At 48.3% G+C, this 14,017-nt stretch overlaps 1 pseudogene; it reads left to right on the plus strand.

The window, feature by feature from the left end:
- Window positions 1-2,520: 2,520 nt before the first annotated feature.
- LOC119626428 (olfactory receptor 52E8-like) overlaps window positions 2,521-14,017 on the plus strand; it is a 28,761-nt pseudogene continuing 17,264 nt past the window's right edge.

Here is a 14,017-nt window from a genome sequence, read left to right on the forward strand (position 1 = left end):
CCCCCTGGTATATCACTCAGCCTTTCTTATCCAAGGCCTTCCTGCAGGCTGTAGTGTGAGGCATACTACACACTCTGTACCCAGACTTTCTTTTCTTCCTTCCTGCCTCACCTAGGCCTGGTTGCAGAAGGTGGTGGGGGTGTAGGGGCACTCAATACTTGAAAGATTCCCTAAGGATTATTCCACCCAAGATACTAATAAGCATGGAGAACTGATCCTCCCAAGGCCACGGTGAATTTGAGACTGAGCAAGAAGGTACAGCCCACATCTGACTCCTGTCTAGTTTGTTTTCTTCAGCAGGATAGACAAGAAGCCTACCTCTGCAAACCCAGGACACACCCTCCTCCCCTGAGCAAGAGAAAAGCCTCTCTTTTCAGCTCCTGCCAAGATGTGGGCCCTTAGCATGCAATAGGCCAGCTGAAGGCCTTGGAAACAATGTAGGCTAAAGAGAGGGTCACCACGAGCAGACCTGCAAGTCTGTCTATGTGGAGAAGTGGTTTTGTTTGCTCTATTTGTCTTGGTTTTTTTTGTGGGGGGGCAGCGGGGGAGGTGGTGTTGGAAGGGCAGTTCCACCAAAGTGGCTGACATTTTCCAGACAGCAACCTGGCCCCAGTGCCACCTCTGTACCTTCAGGAACACAGCGGCCATGATTGGCGCTCAATGTGCCCAAGTTTACTGCATTGTAATGCATAAGAAGATACAATGATGGTTGCAATCTTAGTTAGACTAGGTGCAGAGAGGGACAGGGGACTTGGGAACTGCCTCCCACTCCCCCTATAAAAATATCTGCCCGCTAACAATTTGGGCTGGGTGACTTATAAAGGAAAAAAGAAAGGACAATCTCTGCCTGACAGTCACAAAAGTGCTGCTGCTCATACGAATACACCTCATTCCCTAATTCCAAAATGGCTAGCAAGGTCCCAAAACCAGACTTTCCTAAGAACAGTCTCTTTCAGAGTTATCATGCTAGTACAGGGTTCAGAGGAGGTCCTCAAAAGCAGCCAATCTTGGCTTCAGATGATGTTAATGATACTTTAAACAAAAACATGAAAGAATTCAAGTTCCTTTGTAATCCAAGCAACCCACACCTTGAGGTTGGCCTGCACATCTGAAAGGGAAATTGAAAACACTTTATAAAATACAGCATTTTAAAGAGTCAGGGAAGTACCAGAAACTTGGGACCAGAAACTTCCCTTTTAGCTAAGCTTTCTTGCCTTTTTCTAAACAGTGGTGAAGTCTTCTCTATACCACTCCAGTCTAATGTGACCCTGACTATGAGCACTCAGGGGTTGATGGGGAGTGGTTACTATTGTCAGGAATCCATCTTTTGTGGATTAAAAGTTTCTGTGCCCCCAAAATTCTGGCTGAAGCCAGAATCCCCAATGTGGTATTACAAGGTGGGGCCTTTGAGAGGTAATTAGGTTTAGACTGGGTCAAGAGGGTGGGACCCTCATGATGGGATTAGTGCCCTTATAAGACAAGGAAGAGATCTCTTGCCAATGCAGTCTGACCACACAAGCATCAGGCATCACAGTCCAGAGGCAGCACAGCATAAAAGGGGTGAGGACTCGGGTATTGAGTAAAGATGAGCTATTTGCAGGCAGTAGCATCATAGCTTTCTGGGCTAAGGCAATAACGATACAACAAAAAGGAAAAGCAGGCAGCAGATCCTGGACAGTTTAGGCCAAAGGGACCTCACAAGCACAGCCCCGCTCTATTAAGCAGTGAGCACACGCTCCCACCAGGCCTGGTCCGCACAGCAGCTGAGGCTCCCTTTCTCAGGAAAGAGAGGCTATTCAGAGAGCTACTGCACTACCTGAGACCCTCAGCTACTTCCACAGACGCAGCTAACAAGTGAAAGTAGACTTTAGGATGGTGCTTTCATAGTCAAGGATTAACTGGGTTTAAGGCTAGAACTGGAATTGGTCATTGAGTTTTAAAGACTGTTGCCAGATAATAAAGTTGAAAAATACGAAGCATTCAAAAATCTGAAGGCCCAAGACCTTTCCCTACAGCTGTATCAGCCTCAGGGCACTCCTTCAAGATTTCGTTGCTATTAAAATAGCTGAGTGAGGAAGAATCAGGACCAGCGCGGCCCCGCGGTCCCTCCCTACTGACTCCCCGCCCACTAACTTGCAGATCAACTGTGCTTTCCTTGATGGCACCCACCCCAGCCCCAGCTCAGGCCCGGGCGGTGAGATCAGCGAGCGACGGTCAGAGTCGCGCTGCAGCGCTCGACTACTGCAGGCTGCCCCGCTGGGCTCATTCCGTGGACTCGGGCGCCCCCGCGAGGCCGCGGGTGGGCGGCGCACCTGGCTGGGGCGCCCTCGGTCTCTGCGGCAAGTCCCCGCGGCCTGGCACTCCCTCTTGCGCCATCCAGTCTGCCCCCCTCCTCCCCCGGGCCTCGTCAGCGCGCGGCGGCTGTTTGCTAGGTCGCCGGAGTCCCTGGGGCCAAGTCGGCGGTGGCTGACCGAACAGAGCTAACGAGACCCTAGGGAGGGCAGCTGCGGCAGCCGGGCCATGGCAACCTGTCGCGCTGCCGCCGCCGCCGCCGCAGCGCAGGCTCGGCCGTGCCCTCAGGCCCCACACCAGCCCGCTGCCTGCTCCGCCACCGCCCTTCTCCCGGTCCCTGCCAGCCTGTCAGCGGAGGCCCCCACGAGCTGTACACGGGGTGCCTCCCCGCACTGCCCCGCGGCGAAGTCGCCATAGAGGACTGGGCTGGGGACAGAGGGGCGTCAGCCCAGCCCATTCCCAGTGCTCTCCCCAAACGCGCCCTTCCCCGCCCCTCCAAAAACCCGGGTGTGGCCGCCTCCTGCCGTGAACGGAGGCCTCATCCATCTAAAAGGGAATGGGGAGGGGAGAGAAAGGGCCAGTCGCCCCCTGGCGCCCAGCCTGGGATGTGAGGGTGCTCCACTGACACTAAAGTGAAGGGCCCCGGAGCTACCCACTGAGCTCCCCATCCGGGTGGGGAGAATAATAGTGTTATTTCATAGGGGTGTCGCGGCGATAATAATCTAACGTTTATTGTCCATTTGCCAGGAATTAGGCTGTGTACATTACTCCAGTGACCTCATTTAGTTCTTATAACACTGTGATGGCCCCATAATGAGTGTACTTTTATTCCCATTTTACGTATGGGAAAACTGAGGCCTAGGTTCATATTGACTTGACCTGAAGGCACACAGCCAGTGACAAAGCCAAAGCTCTTTACCCCAGTGTTTTCTCTTTTTAAATTATTTCTGGTACAGACAGGGTCTCTCTGTGTTGCCCAGGCTGGTCTCAAAGTCCTGGCCTCAAGTGATCCGCCCACCTTAGCCCCCCAAAGCACTAGGATTACAGGCATGAGCCACCACGCCCGGCCTACCCCTGTGTTTGAGGAAGTGTCTTCCAGGAGTCACAACTCCTCAGAACAAGGGATTCCATGGCCAAATAATTTGGGGAAACACTGCATGTTGTACTTCCCTCTGCTTTTGTGGGGTCTGACAACTGAGTTTAGTGAGTTTGAGTCTCTCCAAGAAGAAAACTGTTTAACTTGGTTTGCTTCAGTGTTTTCCAAACTTATTTGAACAGAGAACACTTTTTAAAAAGACATCCCACAGGATCTAATAAGAATGTCTTTATAAAAAGTGTTCTCTGTGTACACTTTTAGACACACTTGTCTCCTCAGTCTCAGATGAAACAATAGCTGTGGAAGTCTTTGTACCCTAAAAAGTGCTGTAAAACTATGAGGGTATGTTTTATTGTTGCTAGTGTTATCATAATCGTCTTCATTATTTTTAGGAATTCTGTCCGTAGCCTCCTGGGACTCCACTCCGTGGTGCTGAATAAGAATAACTAACATTTACTGAGCATTGCCTATGTGCCAAGCACTGTTCTAAGTGCCTTCCGTATGTTAATTAATTTATTCCTTAAAACTACCCAGGTATTATGGCCACCTGAGGAAAAAAGACATAGAATCTGAGGATCCTATGAGTAATAGATGTAAAATCCTTAAAAGAAAGCCCTTACAAGTGCTACACAAGTACTTGCCATTATCATTATCCCCATTGTACAGAGGAGGAAACTGAGGCACAGAGCAGTTAAGCGACTTGCTCTAGACCACACTGATAGTAAGCGAGTTGGAACCCAGGCAGCCAGAGGCAGGGCCTATCCTGGTACCCACTGTGGTATCCGGCCTCTGTACTAGCCATGGAAAGAAAACCCCAGGTTTGCACCCTCATCAGCAAAGCCAGAATTTCCTGTGAGTGCCTCCTGTCTGTGTGCCTCCTCCCCCATCTGTCCATCATAACCAACACCACAAACACCCCCATAGGAAAAAAAAGGGACAAAATTTGGGGTTAGACAACCCTGGATTGGATCCTGACCCAATAATTTAGTGGCTGACTGACCTTAGACAAGTAACTTAACCATCGGTTTCCTCTTCAGTAAAAAGAGAGCCTCATCTACCTCACAGGTTTGTGTGAGGATAGACTAACATTGTGGATATAAAGCACTTAACACAGGGCCCAATGCCTACCTCCACTTCTGCCTCCTCTGAGAAGCCTTCCTTGACTGTGCCTCCCTCCCCCTAGACGGGATCAAGGCCCCTCCGCTGTATTCCCCTGCTTATCCTCCACCTGAGCCTACCAAATCCTTGGTCTTGAAATTATGGCTTGATGTGTCTGTCTCCCTCACCTTCACAAAATTGAGCTTCAAAGATCGGTCTTCTTCACTGCTATATCCCCAGGTTCTAGCACTACCAAGCTTAGCACACAGTAGGAGCTCAATAAATGTTTGCTGACTGAATGACTGAATGATAACCAGAAGGATAGCTGATATTAATTATTGAGAGCCTGCACTAGGCCCAGTTCAAAACATTTCACATGAATTCTAACTCATTTAATACAACAATCATATGATGTAATTACTAGTGTTTTCCCATTTGAGGAAACTGAGGCACAGAGCTATGCCTAGTAAACAGTGGAGACAGAATGTCCGCCCAGTCAGTCTGGCTTTAGAATCTGCAAGCTTAGGCATAATAAGTGAGTGGACAGATGGGTGCCAGCCTACCGACCCTCACAGGGCTGCCGAGAAGGCCAGACGATGCTAAAGTACTGCATACACATGAAGCCTTCTTGTGACTAAGCCCTGGGAAAGGAAGGAGTTGCAGCTCAGGCCCTGCTTCTCCCTGGGCTTTTGTTTCCCATCTATGCAGTAAGGACTGGACTTGATAATATCAGAGCTTTTAACACTGTCAGTGGTGCCCATCTGTAGGCCTAGGGTATTAACAGAGCAAGAGAAAAAAAAAAGGTAGGTGAGCCGAGAGAGACCTATAAACAGTGTGGTTGCTAGGCCATCCTAGCCTGGAGCAGAGGGCAGGTCAGTGGCCAGCAGAGCCAGGAGGGGCCATGCAGCTTCCTCTGAGCACCCGGGTCAGAGCTGGCTGTCATTCACCAGGAGTGAGGGTGAGAGTCAAGGTCCTGGCCAGGCTAATATGATGCAATAATTAAGGACAATAACGATTATTTGAAAGGAACCAGCACTTTACAGTTTGTGTTATTTTCATCTGGGCCTCACGCCAAGCCTGTGATTATTATCGCTGAGAACTAAGACCAAGAGAGGCCTGGGGCTCAGTCCAGGGTCGCACAGTGGGGCAGCGTCTAGACCCCATGTAACCTGTTGATTGGCTGATCACTTAAACTGCAGCAAGTCATATTTTAGAAATTGCTGGTTCTTTAAGGAGTGAGCAGGCAGGACCCAGGTGGCATGCCTGGGCTACTAGCAAGTAAGAGAAGTAGCCATTTCTACTCATTAAAAGTTCAGCCATGCGAGCAAAGTGGGCACGTGGGGCAGGCCCATCTCCTTGGGGCTCAGGCCGCAGCTGGACCTGGCATCAGCCCAGGCTGCTGTAATTGGGCCCCAGGTGTCCTGCTGAGTCCAAGTACCTCTGGGAGGCTCTCAGGCTCCTGAGGTCCAGCTCATTATGGCCTAATTGTTGGCAAATCACTCAACTGACCTGAGGGATAGAGAGCCATGAGCTCACAGTGAGAAAAGTTTGAGGAGCTACAACTTTTTCCCATGCGGCCCACAACTTTCTCCACAGTGGCCCAAACTTTTCCAGCCCTTTGGGGGGCACAGAGCTTTCTCCAGGTTGCCCAGGCCCAGGTACACCATGGATACGCTGCTGTCACCTCTGGGACTGGCACAACCCTCAGCTGCAGCCTGGCGGTCTGAGGTACAACTGGGCTCCCCAGAGCCTCAACGATGCTCTCAACCTGGCAGGGGGTGCCCTAGCCCTATCCTCTACTCCTCCCAGCCCATCCTGGGACACTAGGTGGGACTTAGTCACAGCCAGGGCTGAGCATTGCATGCCTGAAGGTGCAGAGATGTCTAGTTATCAATATGATGATGGGCCCCCAGCCCCACTAAAGTTCACAGAGGCAGTTCACCCACCTGAGCCCATCTTCAGGCATGCAGTGCTTGGCCCTGGCTGTGACTAAGTCCCACCTAGTGTCCCAGGATGGGCTGGGAGGAGTGGAGGATAGGGCTAGGGCAGCCCCTGCCAGGTTGAGAGCATCGTTGAGGCTCTGAGGAGCCCAGTTGTGCCTCAGCAGAAACAGAGAGCTTGCTATGGAAACTCAACTTCAAGATGCGTCCCACAACTCCCTTCCAATCAGATGGGGGCCCACAATCTCTCTGAGAGAGAAATTCTCAAATGCTCTCCCCTCTCCCCCTCACAGACCCTTAGGAAAGGCCTGAGTTCAGTGGTCCCAGCTAATTGTGATGGACATTCATGATGGGACCAGGGCCAGGTGGCTCTGGCCTCCATTTCCTGGTGGGTCTCAACCCCAGGTGGTAGCAGGAGGGAGCTGGGCCTGGGACCTTCTTACGGCCCTGAGTCACTGGTGGCTTCCTGATGACCACTGACTTTCCCAGCCAGTCCCTGCCAGAACCAAACCTGCAGGAGTCGGGGACTCTGGAGGGCAGGAGGCTAAGCATTCAGATGGGGAAGGCCTGAGGAAGTGATCCAAGTTGATCCAAGGTCCCCTGGAGAATATTAAAGGAAGCTCAGAGGAGCCACACACAGCCCCAAATTAAATGTGGGAACCAGCAGAGTGGGGTTTAGAGTCAGGCAGTCCAGATTCAATCCCAGCTCTGCTACTTCCTGGCTGTGTGGCCGTGAGCAATACCTTTACCTGTTTCCTCTTCCCGAAAATGGGGATAATCATAGGACTAACCACAAAAATTAGACATGAGGTTTTAGCTAATATTTATAGAGAGTTCATAATGTATGTTAGTAAATGTGCTAAATAAATTATAGGTATCACCTCATTTAATCCTCTGAACACCCCTGCGAGGCTTCACTTGTTGGGAGCTGTGTGTTACACCCTAGCCTAGTAAGTGCTCAATAAACATGTGCTGAGTGACTGAATCAATGAATGAAGATGTCAGTGCTATTTTTATGCCCATTTTTCAGAAGAGCACTCTGAGGCTCAAAGACAGGAAGCAACTTGCCAGGACCACACAGGGCCAGAACCAGATCCCAGGTCTCTTGCCTTGGGCCCTGACACCAGCATGGCCCCACAGACAGTCCTATGGCCAGAGCAGAGGGGTGCACCAGTGATATCTGAGGATGAGGCGCCTCAAACTACCTACGGACAGGCACAGGCTGCACCTTCCTCAGTCACAGTCCCTCCAGCAAGACATGAGCCCCAGTGGCCTTGGACACATGTGGTGCTTGGGTGCCATCTGGTGGCTCTGAGCAGTGCAGGCCGAACCTGGCCAGACCAAGCAGCCTCAAGCTGCTGAGAAAGGCCAGTCCCATTGCCAGGAGAGGTCGGAGAGCCACCAGTCCACAGATCCTGTGCAGGGCCCCAGCCTAGTCATGGATGGAGAAGGACAGAGTTATCCAAAAGCTTCATTCAAAGACCGAAGAGGCCCCGGAAGCCAATAATTTGTGTATGGGTGGGAAAGGGGCTAGGGTTGTACAGCTGGGTTGCTTCAGTGTCCAACAGCAGCCTGAGGCCTCCCAGCTTTCTGGGGTGCTAAACCCTGAGGGCCTCTCATCTGCCCTTCCCATACAACACACACGCAGGAGCCGCATCATGCCTCTTGCCAGATTTCCCAGTGCCCGCAGCCTGAGGTCGTTGGGTCGGCAGCCTAGTTTCTTAGGGCCAGGATGCCCAGCCTGAAGGCCGATCTAGCGAATAGTTTCCACCTCTCCTTCCTGTAAATTAGACCCATAAATAGGTAGGCCCTGACCAAGATCACACAGCAAGGCCCTGGAGGGTGGGCTCCACGCCAAGGCCTTCAGACTCTCAGGCCAGTGGATTCTCAGTAAGGCCTCTTCTTCTCTTAAAATTAAACAGCACGGCCGGGCGCGGTGGCTCAAGCCTGTAATCCCAGCACTTTGGGAGGCCGAGACGGGCGGATCACGAGGTCAGGAGATCGAGACCAGCCTGGCTAACACGGTGAAACCCCATCTCTACTAAAAAGTACAAAAAACTAGCCGGGCGAGGTGGCGGGCGCCTGTAGTCCCAGCTACTCGGGAGGCTGAGGCAGGAGGATGGCCTAAACCCGGGAGGCGGAGCTTGCAGTGAGCCGAGATCCGGCCACTGCACTCCAGCCTGGGTGACACAGCGAGACTCCGTCTCAAAAAAAAAAAAAAAAAAAATTAAACAGCACAGCAAGTGCTGTAATTCAGTCATGCATTCATTCAACCTGATCCCTGCCCCCATGGACTCAGAATAGAGTGCCCCTTCCCATGTCACAATCCTGCAGGGGTCTAGGGACTACCACCCACCTGTGCCCAGGCCAAGCATCTTACAAGAAAAAGAGTGTAGGGATCAGAACCATGCTTGATTTCAAGTCCCAAACCTGCCACTTACTAGTGCTGAGCCTTGACTAAGGACAACCTCTCTGAGCCTCAGTTTCTTCATCTGTAACATGGGCTTGATATTCACTACCTTGCACGGGGTTGTGAAGTTTAAGCAAGATATGGCATATAACACCCCAAATGAGGGAACTGGCCAGGGCAGGAGCTGGTGAAATGGGCTTTTCCTTCCCTGTAGCCCCTGGCCTGCCAGAGGTGGGGCCAATTGAAGGAGACTAGAGGAGGCTGAAGCCCTCCAGCCACAACTTATAACAGGGACCTGATGCCCAGACTTCCCAAAGTCAGACTCCAGGCTCAGGCAGATCAGGGCAGACTCTTCAGAATCAGGCAGTTGGTGGCCCTCTTCCTTGGGGCCCTGACTTTTCTTCTTTGGGGCTTAAAGAATGGATCCCCAGGTGAGTCTGCTAAGGAGGAGAAGGCGCCTGGTGCAGGGAGGCAACCTGGCTACAGGCAGGGGTCAGGGGCCAGCCTGGCTCCACTCACCACCTCTCACTGAAAGAGCTCTAATCAGACCCCTTCCCCCAGCTGAGGCAAGGCCAAGGCCCTGAAGCTTGTCTGGAAGAATTCGCCCCCTAGCTGCATGGGAGATTTGAGAGCTGCCCCACTAAGAAAAGGAAGCCTCCTCATCTGGGCCAGGGACCTACTTACCTGCCACCTCATGGAAGGTATTTAGTGTTTTGTGCAGCTAACAGAATACCTGAGACTGGGAAATGTATAAAGAAACTTATTTGGCTCACAGTTCTGGAGGCTGGGAAGTCCACAGGCATGGTGCCAGCATCTGCTCAGCATCTGGTGAGGGCTTTCCTGCTGTGTCATCCTGCAGTAGAAGTGGAGGGATAAGACAGCATGAGAGAGGAAGGGAAAAGGGACCAAATTCATCATTGTATCAGGAATCCACTCCGTGATCATGGCATTAATCCATTCATGAGGGCAGAGTCTTCATTACATAATCACCTCTTAAAGGTCCCACCTCCCAACATTGTTTCATTGGAGATAAAGTTGCCAATACATGAACTTTGGGGGACACATGCAAACCAAACCAGAAAGTTTCTTTGGCCCCTTCCCTAGAAGAGCAGCTAAGGTTGGAGAGGCCAGATGATCCCCCTGAGGGGACAGAGACCCATTTTTAAGACTAGATACAGCAGGATAGGAGGTATTAGCCTGAGTGAGTAAGGTGGGCAAGAGTAGAGGAGATCTGGTCCCATGCCTGCCTCATTTGGAGAAAACAGTCTGCCCCAATGTTCCCAGTACTGAAAGCTCCTCCAGCTCCCAGCAATCAGGGTGAGCTCGGGAGATAGGAGTCAGGGGGCCAGCTCCAGACCTGGTTCTGTTACCAATTGGCTATGAGATTGCTCACTCCAAACCTCAGTTCCCTTGTCTGTAAAGTGAGGTGGTACCACCTACCTCCCAAGTGTTGGAAAAATCAGGCCAATTGGGGAACATGAAAGAGCTTTCTAAACTATAATCACAGAAAATTCACTAGAAACATCACAAGTTTGATGCAGGAAGGCAAAGGCCATGAGAGGCCACTAGTCCAACACCTACCTTCTTTGGAAGAAGAAATAAGAGTCCCTGGCCCAAGGGCACTTGCTAGAACCTATGTCAGATCTCAAGCTTCTTGACTCACTTCTCCTCTCTCCTTCATTTCGGTATGAGGCCTTGTGCACTCAGCTTCCCAAGCCTGGGTGGTTGGGGTAGAGGAAGAAACAGAGTTACAGGTTAGAAGATCTTAGGAGCCCTGCCCAGAGTCAGAGTGGATTATGCAGCCTGCAGACCAATGGTTAGCAGAGGAAGGGGCTGACTGAGAGCATCAGCTCTCGACAGAGGGGTGACAGTACATTTTCATATGGCCTGAGGAAAGGCTACCCAACCTCCAGCCTCTGCAGCTGCTGGATGATCCCAGGGTCAAAACAGAAGCCATTGGCAGGGATTCCAGTGCCCCTAGCAGCAGTTGTTGTGCATTTCACAAGCCCTGAGGACAGACTTCGCTGCCCCACAGCCACTGCCACTGCCAAAGCACAAGCAAAGTGCATGCTCCCCAGCTCCCTGCCTACTCCTGCTGCCACTGAAAGCAACCCTGTGCTCCCCAGTAGCAGGGTGGCAGTGGCACCTCCACCCCAACATACCACCAGGAGCCTAGGGATCACCCTGCCTCTGCCTAACACAAACAGTGCCTACACACACTACTAAGGGGCCTGAGGAGCCAGGCCTGGCTCCACTCCTCCTTCCCAGTGCCTAAGCACTTTGGGTGTGGGAATCACCCAACCCAGTTCATCACCTTTGGCACCCAAACACTTTTCCAGGGGCCTGAGATCAGGCCCATCCAACCTGCCTCTACCACCACAGCTGGCACCCACACACACGTACCCACTATAGGCCTAGCGACTGGCCTACCAAGCCCAATGCAGCCACCAGAAATTATTTAATAAAATCATGTATCAATAATAACTTTGAATAAAAATAGACTAAACTTTGCAAATAAAAGACAAGGACTGACTGAATGAATTAAAAAACGTGACCCAACTATACGCTTCCTAAAAGAAACTCACCTCGTGTATAAAGACACGTATAGACTTAAACTAAAGGGATGAAAAAAATACATGCAAATGAAAAACAAAAGCAAGCAGGAATAGCTATACTTATAAGAGATAAAACAGACTTTAAGTCAAAAACAACAAAAAGAGATAAAGACGATCATTATATAATGATAAAGGGATCAATTTGGCAAAAGAATATAACAATTCTAAACACACATGCACCCAACATCAGAGCACTCAGATATATAAAGCAAATATTATTAGATGTAAAGAAAGAGGTAGACTACAGTACAATAAGAGTTGGGAACTTCAACACCCATCTCTCAACATTAAACAGATCATCTAGACCAAGCATTCAACCAATGGCCTGCAGGCCACATGCAGCCCAGGATAGCTTTGAATGCAGCTCAACACAAAATCATAAATTTTCTTAAAACATTATTAGATTTTTTGCAATTTATTTTAAACTCATCAGCTGTTCATTGGTGTTAGTATATTTTATGTGTGGCTCAAGACAAATCTTTCAATGTGCCTTAGGGAAGCCAAGAAATTGGACACCCCTGATCTAGACAGAAAATTAACAAAGAAACATTGAATTAAAACTGCACATTATACTAAATACACCTAACAAAAATTTACAGAACATTTCATCCAACAGCTACAGAACACATATTCTTCTCATCAGCTTATGGAGCATGCTCCAGGATAAACCATATGTTAGGACACAAAACAAGTCTCCACAAATTTTTAAATATCAAAATCATATGAAGTATCTTCTCAGACCACAATAAAATAAAACCAGAAGTGAATAACAAGAGGAATGTTGGAAACTGCACAACTGTATGGAAATTAAACAACATGTCTCTGAATGACCACTGGTTCAAGAAACAAATTTAAAAGGAAATCAAAAAATTTCTTGAAACAAATGAAAATTAACATACCAAAATCTATTAGGATACAGCAAAAGCAGTGCTAAATGGTAGTATATAGCAATAAATGCCTACATCAAAAAAGTAGAAAGAATTCAAATAATCTAACAATGCACCTCAAGGAATGAGAAAAGCAAGAGAAAACCAAAACCAAAATTAGTGGAAGAAAAAGTCTACATTGTATGTATCAAACCATTACTATGGACTCCATAAATAGGTACTATTATTATATGCCAATTAAAAAAGAAAATAACCTTTTAAAAATAAAATACCTAGGAATAAATTTAATCATGAGGCAAAAGACAAGGAAAACTACAAAACGCTGATGAAACAAAGAGGACACAAACAAATGGAAAGACAGCCCATGCTCTTAAATCAAAAGAATTGATGTCATTAAGATGACCATACTGGCTGGGCGCAGTGGCTCACACCTGTAATCCTAGCATTTTGGGAGGCTGAGGCAGGTGGATCACCTGAGATCAGGAGTTCAAGACCAGCCTGGCCAACATGGTAAAACCCCGTCTCTACTAAAAATACAAAATTAGCCAGGTGTGGTGGCACACACCTGTAATACCAGCTACTCAGGAGGCTGAGGAAGGAGAATCGCTTGAACCTGGGAAGTGGAGGTTGAAGTGAGCCGAGATCATGCCGCTGCACTCCAGCCTGAGCAACGGGAGCGAGATTCCATCTCAAAAAAAAAAAAAAAAAAAAAAAAATGATCATACTGCCCAAAGAAATCTACAGATTCAATGCAATCACTATCAAAATAGCAATGTCAGTTTTGACAGAAAAAGAAAAAACAGCCCTAAAATTATACTGGAACCAAAAAAGAGCCTAAATAGCCAAAGTAATCCTGAGCAAAAACAACAAAGCTGAAAGTTTCACACTAGCTGACTTCAGAATATATCACAAAGCTATAGTAACCAAATCAACATGCTACTAGAATAAAAACAGACACCGAACAATAAAACAGAATAGAGAATTCAGAAATACATGCATGTGTTTACAGCCAATAATTTCCAACAAAAGTGCCAAGAATATACCTTGAAGGACAGTCTTTTGAATAAATAGTGCTGGGAAAGTTGTATATCCGTATGTGAAAGAATGAAACTAGACCCTATCTCTCACTATACACAAAAATCAACTCAGGATGGATTAAAGACTTAAATGTAACACCCAAAATTATAAAACCAATAGAAGAAAGCACAAAGCACAGGGAAACACTTTAGGACTTTGGTGTAGGCAAAGATATTATGGCTAAGACCTCAAAAGCATAGGCAACAAAAACAAAACTAGACAAATGGGACTATATTAAACTAAAAAGTTTCTGCGCAGCAAAGGAAACAATCAATAAAGTGAAGAGATGACCTCCTGATTGGGATAAAATATTTACAAACTATTCATCCAACAAAGAACTAATATCCCCTGAATATCCAAGGAATTCAAACAACTCAGCAGTAAGAAAATAAATAATCTCATTTAAAAGTGGGCAAAGAACATCAGTAAACATTAAAAAAAAAAAAAAAAAAAAAAAAAGACCTACAAATGGCCCACAGACATGAAAAAATCCTCAACATTGCTAATCATCCAAGAAATGCATATTAAAACACAAGAGATCATGTTACACCACTCAGAATGCTATCATAAAAAAGATTTTTAAAAAAACAGATGTTGGTGAG

Source organism: Chlorocebus sabaeus, chromosome 1 (genome assembly GCF_047675955.1).
Source record: "Chlorocebus sabaeus isolate Y175 chromosome 1, mChlSab1.0.hap1, whole genome shotgun sequence".
Lineage (NCBI taxonomy): Eukaryota > Metazoa > Chordata > Mammalia > Primates > Cercopithecidae > Chlorocebus > Chlorocebus sabaeus.